This window comes from Triturus cristatus, chromosome 6 (genome assembly GCF_964204655.1).
Source record: "Triturus cristatus chromosome 6, aTriCri1.1, whole genome shotgun sequence".
Lineage (NCBI taxonomy): Eukaryota > Metazoa > Chordata > Amphibia > Caudata > Salamandridae > Triturus > Triturus cristatus.
Window position 1 is genome coordinate 1,639,396,084 of NC_140589.1, and position 17,066 is coordinate 1,639,413,149.

Genomic DNA, 17,066 nt, shown 5'->3' on the forward strand with positions numbered 1-17,066 from the left:
AGCACAATGCAGGTAGTTGATGGGTGATAGAGAAGATCTGGGCAGACAGTGAATTTGGCGATATGCACTTTGCAGGCATAGTATGGAGGCAAAGCACTGTGCAGTGATGTGGAGATAAGACCTGTGCAGATAGTTAGAGGGGGCAGAGCACTGTGTTCGTAGTGAGTGGCGGGAAAAGCATTGTACCGACAGTGAGTGGGCGTGAAGCACTGTACAGACAGTGAGTATGGCGATAAGCACTATGCAGACATTGAGAGTAGAGAAATATTTGTGCAGTAAGTGGGGAAAACCAATGTGCAGGCAGTGAGTGGAAGCAAAGCACCATGCAGATAATGTGCGAGAAGCACTGTGATGCTAGTGGAGGGGGTGGGTGATAGAGAAGCACAGTATGATAAGCAATCATGCAGGCACATAGTGGAGGCAAAGCACTATGCAGGCCCTGAGATAATAATAAGCCCTATACACACAGTGAGTGAGGCAAAGTAATGTGTAGATTAGAAGTACCGTACAGGCGGTGAGATGAATTAACCAATGCACAGACAGCGTACATCTCCTCTTAGGACAACCAAATTTCAGAGGAGGAGCTAGCACAGTAGCTCTAGATGCAACTTATGAATGAAACAAGCTGGTGTATACTGCCACCATAGATTGTTTGTTGGGAAATCTCCTATTTCTAGTACAAAAACACTGTCAACTCATTAACTGCCCAAATGTCATATATATACAGCATAGAATGTGTTGCCAGGATGCCCTTATGATGTCTATATTCATCATGTACAAGTGGCAGCACCCTTTTGTAACGTTTTTTTATGTCTGTAATGGGTGACAAAGTCCTCCTTGTCCAGGAGATCGGGTGGGAGAAAGGACTTTTCTGGCATCCAATTCCTACTGGGAACCAGCAAACTCCTAAATGAGGCAGCCCGGTGGTCTTTAACAGGTCACCTCATTAATATGCACATGACGTCATAGGCCTGGAGGAGATTCCCTAGCCCCTCCATGGTCCATCCAAGTATCAAGCAGCTATTACTACCCTCAGTTCCTCACTAGATGCACCCACCAGCTCAACCCTCTTTTTCCTCTTGTTTGGAGGGCCATCCCACTCATCTCACCAAGAGAAGAAATGAGCCAAGGGATGGGAAATGGAAGGAGATGTACTAGGATTGGCCCAATCCTGTCCCGTACAATAGTTCCACCCACACATGTGGGGTATCATTTTCAGCTGGAGAAGTATGGGAATATCAGATGCTAGGACATTTGCCATTTGACTGAAGTTCTTGAGTTTTCTGGCTAAGAAAATGGAAGAATTGTGTTTTTATACCCATACTTTGATATTTGTGGAGGATTCTGGGTAAGAAAACATGTTAACATGTTGGGATTCATGCAAGACACATTACTCTGGATTGTCCTCTGTCTCTAGTTTTTAGAACTGTCTGGGGTTGATAGGTTCCCCCAGTTGTCATCTGATCCTGCTCCTGAATGCCGCAGACATCCCCCTCGAATTTCGCCCCATCAAAAACATTCCCTGTTGACTAATTTTTGGATCCATGCTCAAACCCAGGGACAACCCACCCATGACTAATAATCCCACACTCCAAAGATCTAGGGGAATTAGAAAATATTTCGTTTTTATACTTCCTTAAGTTTGATGTTGGTAAGCAAATGAACAATGCACTATAAATAGTAATTCTGCTACAATTTTGTGTTCTGCACTTACATTACATATTTGAATGTGCAGACTAAATTCCATAGGAATACCTGCCAGTAGTTGATAGTGCTGGATGCAAGGCATTCAAGGCAACATTTTGTTGGTTAGCGTTGCAGGATTTATGTGTGCCCCTTTGAGAAAGACAAAATATTGAGAAAATTCAATTGAAAAAATGAAAAATAATCCACATTTTATTATAGCCTAAGGGTGCAATGAGATATTGATGATGGTTTGCACCAATAAATAGCACAGAGTGTGCGAAAAACCTATAGTGTGTATGTATGCGTAGAGAGACCAAAGAGGTTCATGCAATTGAGCAACTTCATGCCAATTACTTTTTTTAAAGCTCCAGCACAGAGGTGCCCAATCACCACAGCAAAGAAAGGGTTAAAGTGGTCTCCCGCCCTTTCTTACCATGCTGTCACTGATTTCTATCTAACATTCACTCCATATTTAGGTAAACGAGCAGAATCAAAATACAGCTATGCTTCGTTAATTGCAGTGCCATCTATCTGCTGTAGTTTGTTTCACATCTCACAGTGCATATCGGTAGACATGTTTACGAGTGTTAAATCTTCAGATAGTGCTGCCTGTTTCAGGTGGTGCTTTCACCCCTTGATCTCTACTAGCATATTCAGGTGCTCTTTCATACATGAACTCCAAACCCAGATCAGGTCACAAGGGACCCTTCCTTCCTTTCCTCCATGACCTCTTCTCCGGATTCTCCGACCCTTGCATTGCTCCCTTACCCCCTGCCTTTATTTTCTTTGTTGGCAAGCAATAAGAAGGCACAAGTAGTGACCTCAAGGTCAAATAAGCACCTTCCTAGAAGTGCCCCAACCCCTATGAGAAGTACCATCTGTGTGCTCTGAACAAATATGATGTATTTGACATCTCACGCTTTGAAAACCCTAGTGAAGCCAGTTTAAATCTGATAAAACTTTAGACAGTACCAATTGCTTTCATTGGTGTGTTAACCCCTTTAGAGTATCTCCCTTCCTCATTTGAGCCCTCGCTTTTCTACTCAGCCGGTTACCCAGCCACCAGTTTTCACTCTGAGTGGAATGCAAGATTCATGTATACTTCCAGACAGGACTTCCAGAGGCAATTTCACAGTTTTGGCTTGCAGGGGCTAACGGCTACCCTTGCCTTGTCTCCCTTATTCTATTCATCAATTCCCTCCTTTACTATTGTAGCCTAAATTCATCCTTCCAGAGAATTGTCCACAAAGTGGCCCTTGTACCTCCCTTTATGAGTCCATTTAACCCTGCATGTACCAGTAGATGTATTCTATATCTGTTAACTACTACTCTCTTCACTCAGGTTCCTTCTCCTTATCATCATCAACCACAAGCTATCTCCCTCCACAACATTTTCCATACCGTTGGCACCTGCACTCCTGAGTGCACCAGTTTCTCATTAGGGGATGCACCCCAATCACCCTCAAAGCACTACTCGGATAGTACACTCTGCAAGTTCCGAAGCTGGACCCCTCAACAGGAAGCATAGATTGTGGCTGACTGTATAACACCTACTCAAAGTGCATACCATGACTGGTCATATAATGCCCATCTGGCAACCCTCTGTGGACTACAGAGCATATACAATCGAAGATGGGAGGTTTCAGATCCTAATGGTGACACACGTGACCTCTGGGCAGTGTTCCTCTGTTCCATAGTCACTGTTGTTTAACCTTTATGGTATGGAGCATTCTAAGATGCTGGTATCTTCTTGTGCAGACACATCTATTCTTACATTTGCTGCAGCATAAAAGACCACTCTGCCATACATACAAGGCACCACAACAATTCCTAGGCAGGTCTGCTGCACTCACACACGTTCTATCCATCCATGTAGCAGCATCTAATGCACCAGTGTCCTATTTCGCACGGCTTTGTGATTTAATACACACCAAGGATAGGCTTCTGAAAAAGGAAAAGAATAAATCCTTGTTCCTCAAGCTCGACATAGAAACAGTATCCATATGGACTACATGCTAGCTACACACTCTTCCATCATGGCACTCCGGTAGACTAGTGGACGTCCTGTCCACAAATGCTTGGCATACCACTCATCAGTAGCATTACTCAATATATCAATATAATTACAAAACAGTACAATACACTTTAGAGTCAGTGGCTACAAAATGCTTCTGCCCTCTCTATCTTGTTGAGTTTTAAAAGAGTAATAATCTTATAGGAGGTTTTTGGGTTATTACTCCATGCCAGAGGATTATGTGCTGCGTTGAAAAATCAACACCAGACACTATATATCTACTGGAGTACTTAAAGTGAAGCTTCGCTGAGCAGAAACAACCTGCAGAGACTGATTTTCGTCCAAAGAAGAGGAACCTTAGGAGGTATTTGACCATGGTGCTATGGGATCTAACTGCGCCTCTAAATCCAATGATATTGCTCAACGTGGTGTGATCTTGGACAATCTAAATTTCAGTTTGAGATGGGATTAAACACCAACTAGGTATGCTCTCACATTTCGTAAAAAAAAAAAAAACACGCTGGGTATTGTTGGTCTTGGAAACAACGTGTCTTTTTTTAATCTTTTTCTCGTTTGTTAACCGACATTTATCTGTTTATCTACTCGTGCAGTTAAAGGCTGCTTTGGGTGATTGTACTAAAAATAAAAAATGAGGATAAACATACAAAAAAGCCACAGCCTACATTATATAACATGTTTTCAATAAGGCAGGATTGACAGATCAGTATATAATTTCGGTTGAAAAGTTGGGACCCTTTCACATATTTGAGGAAATCTGTGTGTAATTGGAGCTGCCTAGGGATAGGGCTCTACATGCTTGTGCCTTAAAGAGACCGCGTCCTTCCACCACATCAGTGGAAGAGTTAAAAAATGTTCTTTTTCTTTTTTTTAGTTGGTCGGATAAAGCCATCTAGTCAGTTGACATCCAGCCTTTGGTTGGCTTTGTGTAATAGGCACAGAGGGCCCTATTTATGCTTCAGTTCTTTTTATTAGCATTCCAAACAGAACAAACAGAGCTAACAGCAGCATTCTTAATCAGCAGTAGGTTCCTAACCACTGAAGGTAGCGAACAAATTAATGCTAATGTGGTGTTGGCAAAGGGTTCCCAAATCCCCCAACCCACCCGCCCTCCCAACCCTCGCTCACCCTCAAACAGGAAGACGTGAAACACGCCAGTGTTGAGTCTGCTCAGTGATTTGGGGTTGATGCCGGCGGGGTCGTCTCAGGTAGACGCAATAAACCGAGAAATCTCGGGCATGTCAATTCCAAGAAATCTTGGGAGAGCAGAGAAAAATATGGGCGCCGTAGGTCTCTAAACAAGGCTCCCTGCTTGGCTAAGGTAAGCGTGATGTTTTCCATGCCCAGTATATGCCATAACCTATAAAGCCAACCAGTATGGGTGGGAGTTTGCAGGGTACCCTAGTGAATGAGGATGTTTTGAATGGCTGCTCCCAGCCCCAAGCCTATTTGTCGCCCACATCTAGATTTCAAGGCGTATGTTAGTGGATTTGGTAGGCCCAGTAGTACATATGCGGGGAATCGCTGCAGTTGGGTGTCTAGGTGAGTATCTATGTCATTGAGTAACTGCGACCAGTACTGCTGGAGTTGCGGGAAGTCCCATAGGATGTATGTCAGGGTCCTACGTGTCCCTCATCCCCGCCAATAATCTACACTATGTGTCGGTTTGACCCTGTGGAGGCTTGCTGGGGTATGTGGCTACCGTTGTATTGTATTGTAATTGCATTTGTATAGCGCTTACTACCCCTGATGAGGCGTCAAAGCACTTTTCCGGGGAGTAGCACGCTACTCCGGAACCCATAGAGGATTAGTGTTGAATTAGTATAGTGAAACATGCAAGTCAATTTTAAGTGGTGGATATGTTAGTCAGTTATTTGGATTCAGAAGGATAGCAGAAGGCTAGAAGAGGAAAGAAGGTTTGTATTTATATAGCACTTCTAACCCCTGATGGGGTGTTATATTAGTCAGTTATTTGGAGTGAGAAGGATAGCGGAGGGATAGAAGGGAAAGAAAGGTTTGCATTCATATAGCGCCTGTTACCCCTGATGGGATGTTGAAGCTCTTTTCTGGCGAGTAGCAGGCTACTGCAGAACCCATAATGGATTAGTGTTGAAAATTAGTATAGTAAAATATGAAGTAATTTGAGTGGTGGATATGTTAGTCAGTTATTTGGATTGAGAAGGGTTGGGGAGGGGTAAAAAAGGAAAAAAGGTTTGCATTTATATAGCGCTTGTAACATTGATGAGGTGTTGAAATGCTTTGTTGGCGAGTAGCACGCTACTCTGGAACCCATAAAGGATTATTGGTATAGTGGAATATGAAATTAGAGAAGTGAACATGTTAGTCTGTTATTTTGATTGAAAAGGATAGTGGAGAGATAGAAGAGTGAAGGATTTCTTGTTTTAGGTCATAGCAGTAGGAGGAGGCTTTTGGATAAGTAAAAAGGGTTTTTGGAGGGGAAGAGTCAGAGGGAAGAGTATAGAAAGGTTTGTTTTGGGGAATCGGTATAGTAGAAGAGGTGTCAAATGATGCAAGGAGGGGTGGAGTAGGAGAGAGTCAAGAAAGGGTTATTTTGGGGAACATAGTAGTGGTATGGGGTTTGGAATAAATGAGAGAGTGGGTGTAGAGGATATAATGATAGACGTATAGGGTGAGAGATAGGATAGTGAATTGGAAAGAGTAGTAGAAAGAAGTTTGAGATGAGTCAGAAAGTTGGGCTAGAAGATATATTGAGAGAAGTATAGGCTCAGAAATAGGGTAGTGCACTGGAAATGCTAAATTAGAATAAAGTGATAAATATATAGATCCATAAGTACATTGAAAGTATATAGACGCATAAAGGAGGTAAGTATATGCAGATTAAAGATATTGATAGAGGTACAGGATGAGAAATAGGGTAGTGCATTGGATATGCTTTGTCATGAGAAAAGTAACAGACACACAGATCCAAGTACATGGAGGTACATAGATGCACAATGGAAGCAAGTACATGTAGACCAAAGATGATTTTTTTGTTTTGTTTGTTTTTATAACAACATAATTATTTTACATGTTTATACAAAGCAATACACAAAGATAGGCACATATCTATACTGAAAATAAATGCTTATATACAAAGGGACAAATACATAGGGTGGGTATTAATGAATGGGAAAATGGGCAACATTCCTGGCCCTGGTCCCGACCAGTCTCGAACAGGCTCAAACAGGTACTCACCCTTGTCCTCTCCACCCTTAGCTTCGACGCCCGGGCTGAGACCCCCTTCAAGCCTTGGCCATTTATAGCCCTTGCAGTCAGGTGACCCCATCAGCCAATGGGAACCTTAGCTCTAACACTATCCAATCACAACACTAGCCCTAAAATCTAGAGCCAATCTTAGCCCTAGTCCAAGCACCCAATCAGTTAAAAAAACCCTGATCTCTACGTCAAATGGAGGTCCTAGCCCTACCAGTAGTCTCAACCCTAGTCCAAGCAACCAATGGCACAGGAAGCTCTGGTCCCTACTTCCAATAGAAAGCCTAGCCCTAGTCCCAACCCTACATTGATTGAATCACAGACCCAGAAACCAATCAGAACCCTCAAATACCCAACCAATGAGGACACTAACCATAATCCAATAGAAACATCAGATACAACCACCAATCAGTGTACACATGTACCAAACAATAACAGACTATATAAGGTCCCTGCTACCTCAGACAAGGTTTGCTGGCCAGGGAGTTGGAAGCTGCTCCTCTATTCAGAGGAGACAGACAGGCTCAATCCACACTTTGGACTTCTGCAGGTAAGGCACTAACAAACTTGTCCTCTAACAACACTATTTGTATATAACTTTACTCCCTCTCCTGGCCAAAAAACGAAGTGCACAGTCCCTATTAAACACAGTTTAAACAGATTACTGCTGTCTCAGGGGGGCGGGGGGCTGGTTTCACTGACTTGTTAACACAAAATGGTTGCTGGGGTGCACTGCTTAACATACAGGTCTTAGCACAGAGCAAAGGAGACAGTTGGAGGGAAAAACTGAGAGTCACGGGGAATGAGAGGGAAAATATACAGAGTTTGGACTGCAAATCCCACAATTCAACAGGTTAAATGGAAGCAGTCACAGGCAGGAACAAGCATTTGCAATGCAATCGGTCTAGCCTTTGGGACCTTATAAGTGTTTAGCCATGCATTATATTATCACACATTTCTGCAATGGACTGTTTGGAAGTGATTATAAGTATGGCTCCCTGTTTTCTGCTTTTATGGATTTTTATAGATAAATACAGACAGAAAACAATGTGTTTTCTGTCTGTATTTATTGTAAAAAGTGGATAAATAGAGAAAATTGTGCTTCTGTGAAGTGACTTTCCGTGCTGTCTTTCATGAATTGTAGCCCAACAGCTGAGCAGGGACAGTATGGGAAATTAAAAAACATAAGATGAAGTTACTTTAAATAATGGCATATGTCAGCATGCATTTCTGGTATAATTCTAATATTTAGTGGATGTATTGTTACATAATATTGTGAATGTTTCAGTCAAGGCAGTGCTGCTGGCGATGTGTCTAGCTCTATATGATATCTCTCCTCATTTCTTGGCACTCAGCAACCTCCCTAATTCATGCTCCCACTGGGCCTGGCCAGCATTGTGTGCGTGCCTATTTTATTAGATCAAAAATGCATATAGTTTGGATATTAGGCCCTTATCGGATATCTTAGAGAGAAGCTATCTCTCATATTGAGTAAGATACTACTGTGTATTGAGTTTGTTTTGTGGGTGTACAATCCAGTGTTGTAGGTAGTTGAGTCATTCCGTCTTCCGAAGCCCATACTCTTCACGTGTCTGGGGAAGGAGAGCATGCCCTAAGTGTCAAATAGGTGGCCCATTGAGCGGCTGGCAAATTGTCTCCATGCTGCAAACCTCTCTACGCCCACCCCCGGGGTAAAGTCTGGGTTGTCCAATAGTGGAGTCATGGGGGATGGGAAGGTGGTCAGTCCATATCGAGTGCTAATCTGATCCCATGCCGTCATAGTCACCTGCATGATCGGTGACAGGTATAAATTCTGCGGTCTGTGTTTCCTCTTCAAAAAGGAGACCATCCAAAGGGAAGTTCCAGTCACCAATCTGTCCTGAAACAACCAGTGTTTCTCGGACTCGGCTCTGCTCTACTTGACCAGGTAGTGTAGCTGTGCCGCCTGGTAATATAATTAAAGATCTAGGATACCCAAGCCCCTGGCCTCCAGTGAGAGGTAGCTGAGGATCTTCCTAATGCGTGGTTTTCTACCTTGCCAGATGAATTGCGAGAGTTCCGCTTGGTGTTTGGCATTTGTACCCAGGGTCGATGGCAAGGGGAGGGTCTGGAAGACGTATAATATCTTGGAGAGGATAGTCATTTTGGTTGCTGCTATCGTTCCTAACCAGGAAATCTGGTGGTGTTTCCACCTCCTAAAGTCGCTATGGATTTGTCTGAGCAGTACGCGATAATTGTTGGAAGCAGTAGCTTGAGTGGTCGTAGCCAAGTTAATCCCAAGGTAATGAATTGTCTAGGTTGCCCACTGAATGGGATATTGCTTTGACAATTGTTCCACTAGCAGTGCTTGTGTCTTCCTGACATTGATCTGAAATCCCGAGGTGGCCCCAAAGGACTCAAGCTCTCCCAGAAAGGCTGGCAAGGCAGTGGCTGGACTGTCTAGTGTCACAAGCACATCATCCGCATACAAGTTAATGGTATGGCGGTCGCCTCCAAATGTCACCCCTGTAATTTCGTAGTGGTCTTATATTCTCTGGGCCATTGGCTCCATGTAGAGGGTGAAGAGTAGGGGGAACAGAGGGTTATTCCTGACGTGTGGCCCTACTGATCTAAAAGGGCATGGAGGTGCAGCCGTTGATATGGACCATCACTGTGGGTGCGTGATAACAGTTGAGGATTCAAGTCTTTAACTTTTTCCCAAAGCCAAATTGAGTAAGGACCTGTTCAAGATAGGGCCAGTAAACCCTATCAAAGGCCTACTCTGTGTCGATCGCTAGCGACATGTATTCCCCTTGAGCTCGCGCGGCATATTCAATGATATGTAATATGTGCTTGGTGTTGTCACTTGTCCGTCCCGGGCAATAAATCATGCTTGGTCTGGATCGACCATAGAGGGGATGTATGGTTTAAGCCTGTTTGCTATGATACTCGTGAATAGTTTCAGGTCTACGTTTAAGAGGGAGATGGGTCAGTACGAGATACATTGCCACTTGTCCTTACCTGGTTTTGGAAGGACGATTATAGAGGTGGTCTACATTGAAGCCGGGATCGCCCCAGGGTCCGCAAAGGAGTTAAATAATCGTATCAGTAGGGGCGCTAGAATAGGACAGAAGGTCTTGTAAAAAGCCACAGAGTAGCCGTCTGGGCCGGGTGACTTCGCAAGCTTAAGCCGAGAAATGGTCAATATGACTTCCTTGATGCGGATCTCTCTATCGAGAATTGCGGATTGGTCAGCGGTGAGGGGTGCCGTCCACGCTGATTGGCGGTACCGGGCACCATCAGAGGGGTCTAAGATTTAATCTGTTTATAAGAACAAATAAAAATCTTTGAAAGCATTCACCAGGGCTGTGTCGTCTGTTACCAGGTCGTCCCCTGTCGTGCGGATCGAGTGGACCCCCTGTTCCTGTTGCCTGACCCGTAGCTTTTTAGCCAAGAGGCGGCACTTCTGTCCCCACTCACATAGAAAGAGTGGCACAAGCGGAGATTGGCATATTCCTCTCGGTCTAAATCTATGGCTGTCAGCTGGAAGCGAATGTTAGATAACTGGCGCCGCACTCTTAGGGCTCCCATGCGTTGATTAATGCATTCCAATTCTCTGATTTGCTTTGTAAGGTCTTCCCTTTTCTCTTTGCAAATGTTATTGTTCGCAGCCGAAATCTCTATTAATTCACCCCGTATTACTGCCTTGAGCGTCTCCCACAACACCGCCGGTGAAACCCCTAGGGGTGTCATTATGTATTAGGTAGTCTTGAATTTCTTGTTGAAAATGTGTTGTGACCTCCGGTTGGTGTAGCATGGTGTCACACTGTATGTATTTCTATTTCTGTTGTGAGCAACCGTATGTCACTTGTGCCTAAACAGTAGTCTAGACTAGCATATGTCTTGTGTACATTTAAGAAAAAAGAGTATTCCCGGTAGTGGGGATGAGAAGCCCTCCAGAAGTCCTCCAGCTCCAGGTCCTTCAGCCATGCATGTCTCTTATCGAACAGGGCTCCCACCTGTCTGTATCTCTGAGCAGATCTATCTAGAGTGTTATCAAATACTAGGTAGAGATCCCCTCCCAGCAGCACCTGTTTGTCTTTGGTATACATGGCCCTAACTAATGCATTACAGAGAATGCCCCCTGCCCTTCGTTCGGAGCGTAGATTGATCCTATCACCAGTGACCTGCCCGCTATGGTGAAGCGGTATATGAGGAGTCTACCTCTAAGCTCATCTACTTTCTGTTCCACCCTCCACCGAAAGGAGCATGCCACTAGAATGATCAATGCAGCTGTTTTGGTAGGGGCCGATAAAAAGAATTGTTGGGGAGAGGCTTGGGATCTAAGGCGGTGACAGTCTCCTGTGAGCAGGTTAGTCTCCTGTAGGAGGCATAAGTCTGCCTCTGAGTTCTCCAGGTATGCAAGTATCGCCCTATGTTTATTCGGGTTATTGAGTCCCCTCACATTTAGGGGAGTGTCCGACATGGAAGTTGGGATGCGCTATGTGGCCCCCATAGTGTTCTCGCCCCCCGCTTCTAGGAGTGTCAGTCAGCTCCACTAAGTTTACCACCGTCTGTCTATGTATTAATCATTGTGCCCCATGTGAAGGTGAGTGTAAACCCTAAACATAACATAAAAAAGTTAAAATGACAAGAAAAACATAAAAATTTATAACAACTGCTTACGTTCAGTCCTGAAGCCATATATAGCTGCATGGTTAACCTAGTGAGCTCCTGTATGTGGCCAATGGTCCATCTCTCCTGCCCGCCACCCAGCCCAAGTTCACTAATGTAGTGCTGTAAGGTGCCCCAGAGTTTTCCAGACTTGTCCGGGCCTACCAATACTGTCAGTACCGCCTCCAGGGTTGCTTGCCTGCCTTTAGCAATCTCCTCCGGGTCAGGCAGTCTCACTGTCTTGTCGGGCCTTGTCTCCGCCATCGTGCTGGTCGCTCCCTCAATGGGGAGGGGGCTCCAATCGCGTTGTTTCCCAGGCAGGTCTTGCCCCGGCTCATCAGTGATCGTAGTTTGTAGAGTCTCCCCTCCTGCCGAAAAATGAGGCGAAAGGGATGGACCCATGAATAGGATATCTCCAGGCTGTGCAGGTGCGCGGTGTCCGGGCGGAACTCGCTCCATTTCTGTAGCGTGAGGGCGGCTAGGTCCTGATAAAGGGTCGGGGTTTGATTGTTAAGGGCAATTGGGCGCATGCTGTGGGCTTTACCAGGATGTTCGGAGGGGATACTGAGTTCGGCCGAGGTAGGCCGAAGCGACGGGCCCAATCGATTTGGATGTCAGTGTCCGAGGGCCAACCGAGCATGCGGCGGAAGAGGTCTTCGGCGTATCCAAAGAAGTCGTCCCTTCTCTGCTTTGGCTGCAACGCCTCTGATTTGAATGTTGTTCCGGCGTGACCTGTTTTCTAAATCATCCAGGTGGGCCTTGGGTCTATGTGCTGCTGTCGGAGGCGGATGACCTCCTGCTGGAGTACCTCTGTCTCATCTTCTCGACCCCCGCTTTATCTTCTAGCTCCATGATGCGGTCCCCTAGTGCATCGATGTCCCTTTGAACCTCCTTAATATCCTGTGAGAGTTCTCGCTTAAGAGATTGAAGGTCTTCCTGGAGGGTCAAATAGTGCTTCCAAAGAAGTGCAGGATACTGGTTCCTGGGCCGTCTGGTCTGGAGGGTCTTGCGTTTGCTCTGACTGTGGGGCTGGGTCTCATGCCGAGCCTGCGGCCGGGTGAGAGAGCATGTCCTTGAGGGTGTGATCCTTCTTGGAGCGATCGGCTGCCATCTTGGGGTATGAACTGTCAAGGGGCCCTCGCCCGACACTCAGCTATGCACCAGAGATTCAAGCAAGGGGAGTCCCTCTCAGCACGTGCTACTCCTGGCAACCACCTTCATACAGCTAGCACATCAGTTAGGCAGCTGGGAGATCCCCATACCTCCAGTCCCGGTCTCAGCGGGGCCCAGCTTTCACCAGATAGGTGGAAAGAATCCTAGAGTCACACCCCTTCTGGGGCTGCCACGTGTGCACCACAAGGTGTTGTTTGTCCCCACCAGTACCTCAACCCGTCCATCTCTAGCGTGACCAGTGCTTGTACCGGAGGTCTGCTCTGCTGGTCACGGGGTGAGCGGAGGGCCGATCCTGGTCCTTCACGCGGCAAAGCCTGGATCGGTCAGTCTTTTAAACAGAGAGGGGGCCCAATTCCTTGCCACCAAGGGCCCAAACCGTGATGCTCAGGGATGTTGACTTGATTGCGTGAGGCCGCTGCCCCTCCCAAGGCTTCCTGCCTCACGCTCCGGTCCCACCTCACCCAGTAGATCTGATACTGACCTCTCATACACCAGTCGCCAGGAAGTCTGCCTGATGGGCGCTGCATGCCTCAATCCTGTCCCGCGTGTGTATCTCCGGCCAGACGCTGCTCTCGGGCTCAGTCGGATGCTCCTGGTCCCTCACGCGGCACAGTCTGGATCAGCCGGTCTTTTAAATAGAGAGGGGGCGCAACTCCTTGCCACTGCGGGCCCCCACCACCGATGCCCAGGGATGCTGACTTGATCACGGGAGGCAGCAGCACCTCTGAAGGCCTCCCGCATCACGCTCTAGTCCCACCTCACCTGGCAGGCCCAATACCAGCCTCTCGTACACCAGCCCCCGGGAAGTCTGCCTGATGGATTCTGCGGGCTTCACTCCAGTTTGGTCCGTAGCTGCCCGCTCTGTCTCTTTGCTCTGCTCTTGGCTAGGTGCCTGTACGCCTTCTGTATTGCCATCACAATCTGTTGTGAGAGGCCCCCGCTTTGCTGCCGCTGCCTGGGACGCCGCACCCCTCTGCAAGACCTTTCTCGCTGATATCGGGCCGGCACGACCCATCCCTGGGGCCTTCTACTGGCAGCAGCCGTTCGCCACCTCTGCGGGCTCTCACTCGTGTTCTGGGCACTCCCGGGTAAAGTGCCACATCCTCCAAGGGCCCTTGGACCGCTTGCTTCACCCGACGAGGCCCAAGGCACAATCAGGGCCGACAGCGGGCAGGAGAGGTGGCGAGGAACGCCCTACCTCGTCGCTCTCTTAGTGACACCGCCAGACGGCCCAATTTAGAGTCTGGTTTACAGGGTACTTCATCGCAAACATAATGGAGTACCCGGTCTAACAACCCCCTGGTCTGCCTGCCTTATTTAGAGAGATGCGGACCTTAAGCTTTCCATCGAGGAAGCCCCCGTCAGCTTCATCAATTGAAATGTCCGCCAGCAGTCTGATGAAGTGGGGGCCGTCAGAGGAAGGACATTATATCACCCGCCTTCTTTAGGGTGGATGGTGTAATGTCTTTTTTTTCCTGTCTGTCACCACCATGAAAAACCTGGCAATGAGGAACAGAAATAAGAATAATGAACCCCACACCCTGGGAGAAAACTCAATGGGTGTGGGGTCATTATTGTTTTTGTTTTTCAGAAGCAAACTCCCTTTTTGGGAGCTTGTGTCAGAATTTATTTTGTTGAAAAGTTTGAAGAACAAGCGTCAAAGCCAACAGCGGCTGTTCACCAAACCTTTTGTACACTGAAAGGAACCAAGATAACTTTCCTTCAATGGATAGAGATAACTGCTGAGTTAGCAGTCATCTCTAAATTTGACTGACGGAAGACCATCAGGATGGTGGAGGCAATATCCTCTGCCACCCTGTTGGACAGGGTTCCATCCTTCAAATCCTAAATCAGGCCCAGAGTCTGGAAACAAAACACTGATTCATAGGTAGACATGGAGTCATTTCAGTTCTGGAGTAATATGCTCACACTACCAAGTAAAAGAGGAGCATCATACTTTCTGGACTTGTGATGAAAATACAGCTGATATTTACCATTCATAGCTACAGCACTTACCTATGGCAGGGAAGTCAGCCCACAGTAAAAAATGTTGTCTAAATTAAATGTTTTCTGAATTTTCGCTGGTTATTTGCCCATTGCAGTGGCCAGATCAAAGGTTACTGTATTATTTGTGTTGTGTTGAGACATTTGTGGAGTTCTTCACATCCCTAACAATGACCAACAGTGCTTTCTGTGGGCCATTGTTAGGGTATGTTATGCATGGGGTTCAGAGTTGTACTCCCATTATATCATAGCTGGCGTGTAGCCAGAAAACTGGGCAGCTGAATAAAAGAGGGGCCCATTTCAGGTAAATGCATGGGGCCCCCTGAATATAACTGGGCCACATTCCAATGGCAGGCGTGTGTAATGCGTACATCAACAAAATAATGTAACATAACATTGAATCCAATAAATACTGCAAATAAACTATTACTAGCACAATTTGAGCACCATGGAAGCGGAATAAAGCATAATATCAATGCTTCCAATGTACCTTCAGTCAAACCTGCAGGCTCCTCAGTCTTTCCATCATAGGGAGGGGGCCCCCCTCTTTGGATCATGGATTGGGGTTTGCTCATACACACCATTCCAATTTAGGATTATGTATTGGGGAACAGATGTGTTAATACTGCTTTATGAAATTTTCTTTGGTTGCAAATTATCCTTATTCATGCAGGGAGAAGTTTCTAAAGCTTTGATGTCTGTGCAGACATGGACTCCTAATGATGCCGGATTTTCTGAATATAGGGTGTACAAAATTGGATTCCCTTGGGGACCCCTTCCCATTTGCGAATGGGTTACCACCTACCTGAAGTATGAATGTTTTGCGACTGCATTTACGTCACAAAACATTCATACATACCGATGGGATTCGGTATTAGGAAGGGACGTCCTAAACACGCCCCTTCCTAATACCGAATTGCAGACCCAAATTGTGATTCGGTAACAGGTCACTGAATCGCAATTTGGGTTTGATACATTAGAAAAGCCTTTTTTACGTTCGCAAACGGGCTACTTCTGCGAATCGGCCTATTTACAGGCTAAAAAAAAGTTACATACATCTAGCCACTAGAATAGAAATTAAAGTAAAATGTAATAAACAAAATTACAAAAATATACTATGGGGAGCCAGATATTTTATTAATTTTTAAAGTTTTAGGTAGAAATAGCGCCAAGAGCATAAAGTGCCAATGATAGTCAATGGTCACTATAATGGTGACTATAATCCGGGATCCAGGTGCAATTTGACACTGATCGAGATGGAGCACAGGTCGGATAAACCAACAAAGTTTGCCCTGGATTTTAGCTTCTTATTTTAGTACCTCAAGTTCCAATCTACCAGCCCCCCAGGACCTCAGTGTAGGTATTAGAGACTCACAGGGTGGCAGGCAGAGGTGAACCAGCAGGGTCCAGACCTGGTCCACAGTTTATCTGGTCACTTGCAGGAAAACGCCTCTTGTAGCCTAATTCTTTATCCTGGGTAGAAGACATGGCTGGTCCAGTCCTTTTAGGACTGCTCTCAGGTCACATATAGCAGGTTCAGTCCTCTTTTGATCTTCCTCAGGTCCAGGAGTGTTCTGATGTAGCTGCCTGGAGTAGCCACATTTATGCTTAGCTCAAGCTAGTGGGTGGGAATGACTCCTGGTCACATCCTGACCAATGAGGTAAAGTTTCTGGGCCCAACCAGTCATATTGAGTATTTTCAAGATAACAAAAGTCTTTTGGCCACACTAAACTTGGGCTGTGAGGGCTAGGAATATGTGTGTGTGGGGAGTGCACTAAAGTAATTCTAGTATCCTCCCACACCTAACACTAAAATCCAATTTGAGGCAGTCACTGTACCTCCAGCAAACCCAGAAACAGAAGTTTAGTATGACAAAGCAGTGTTTCCAGCAACAATACAGTGGATACACTAGAATTGCTTTGGCATCCTGTGCCCAAGTGTTATATGTAAAATCCTAAACACACTAAAGGTGATGGCCCATATGCTTGCACTAAGTCTAGCTACGGGCAATCGCTTGGGTTAGCATCTCATCCCATCGTTCCTCTGCCCACCATGCCACCTCAGTTGGGAGCCATCCATATGCAAATCAGTCTTGACCCTGCTCCAGTAGGAACAGTCCACCCTGATTCACCAGGCTAGGTCCTCTCTGAACCTTATCACAAGCAACTCAAGACCAGTTTCACCCTGATTGGGGCCCCTTAGTTGTGTATAGCTAGGTTCCAGGGGCACAGTGAGCACAGGACTCACATCTGGCCATACCCTTGCCACTCAGGGCAGTACATC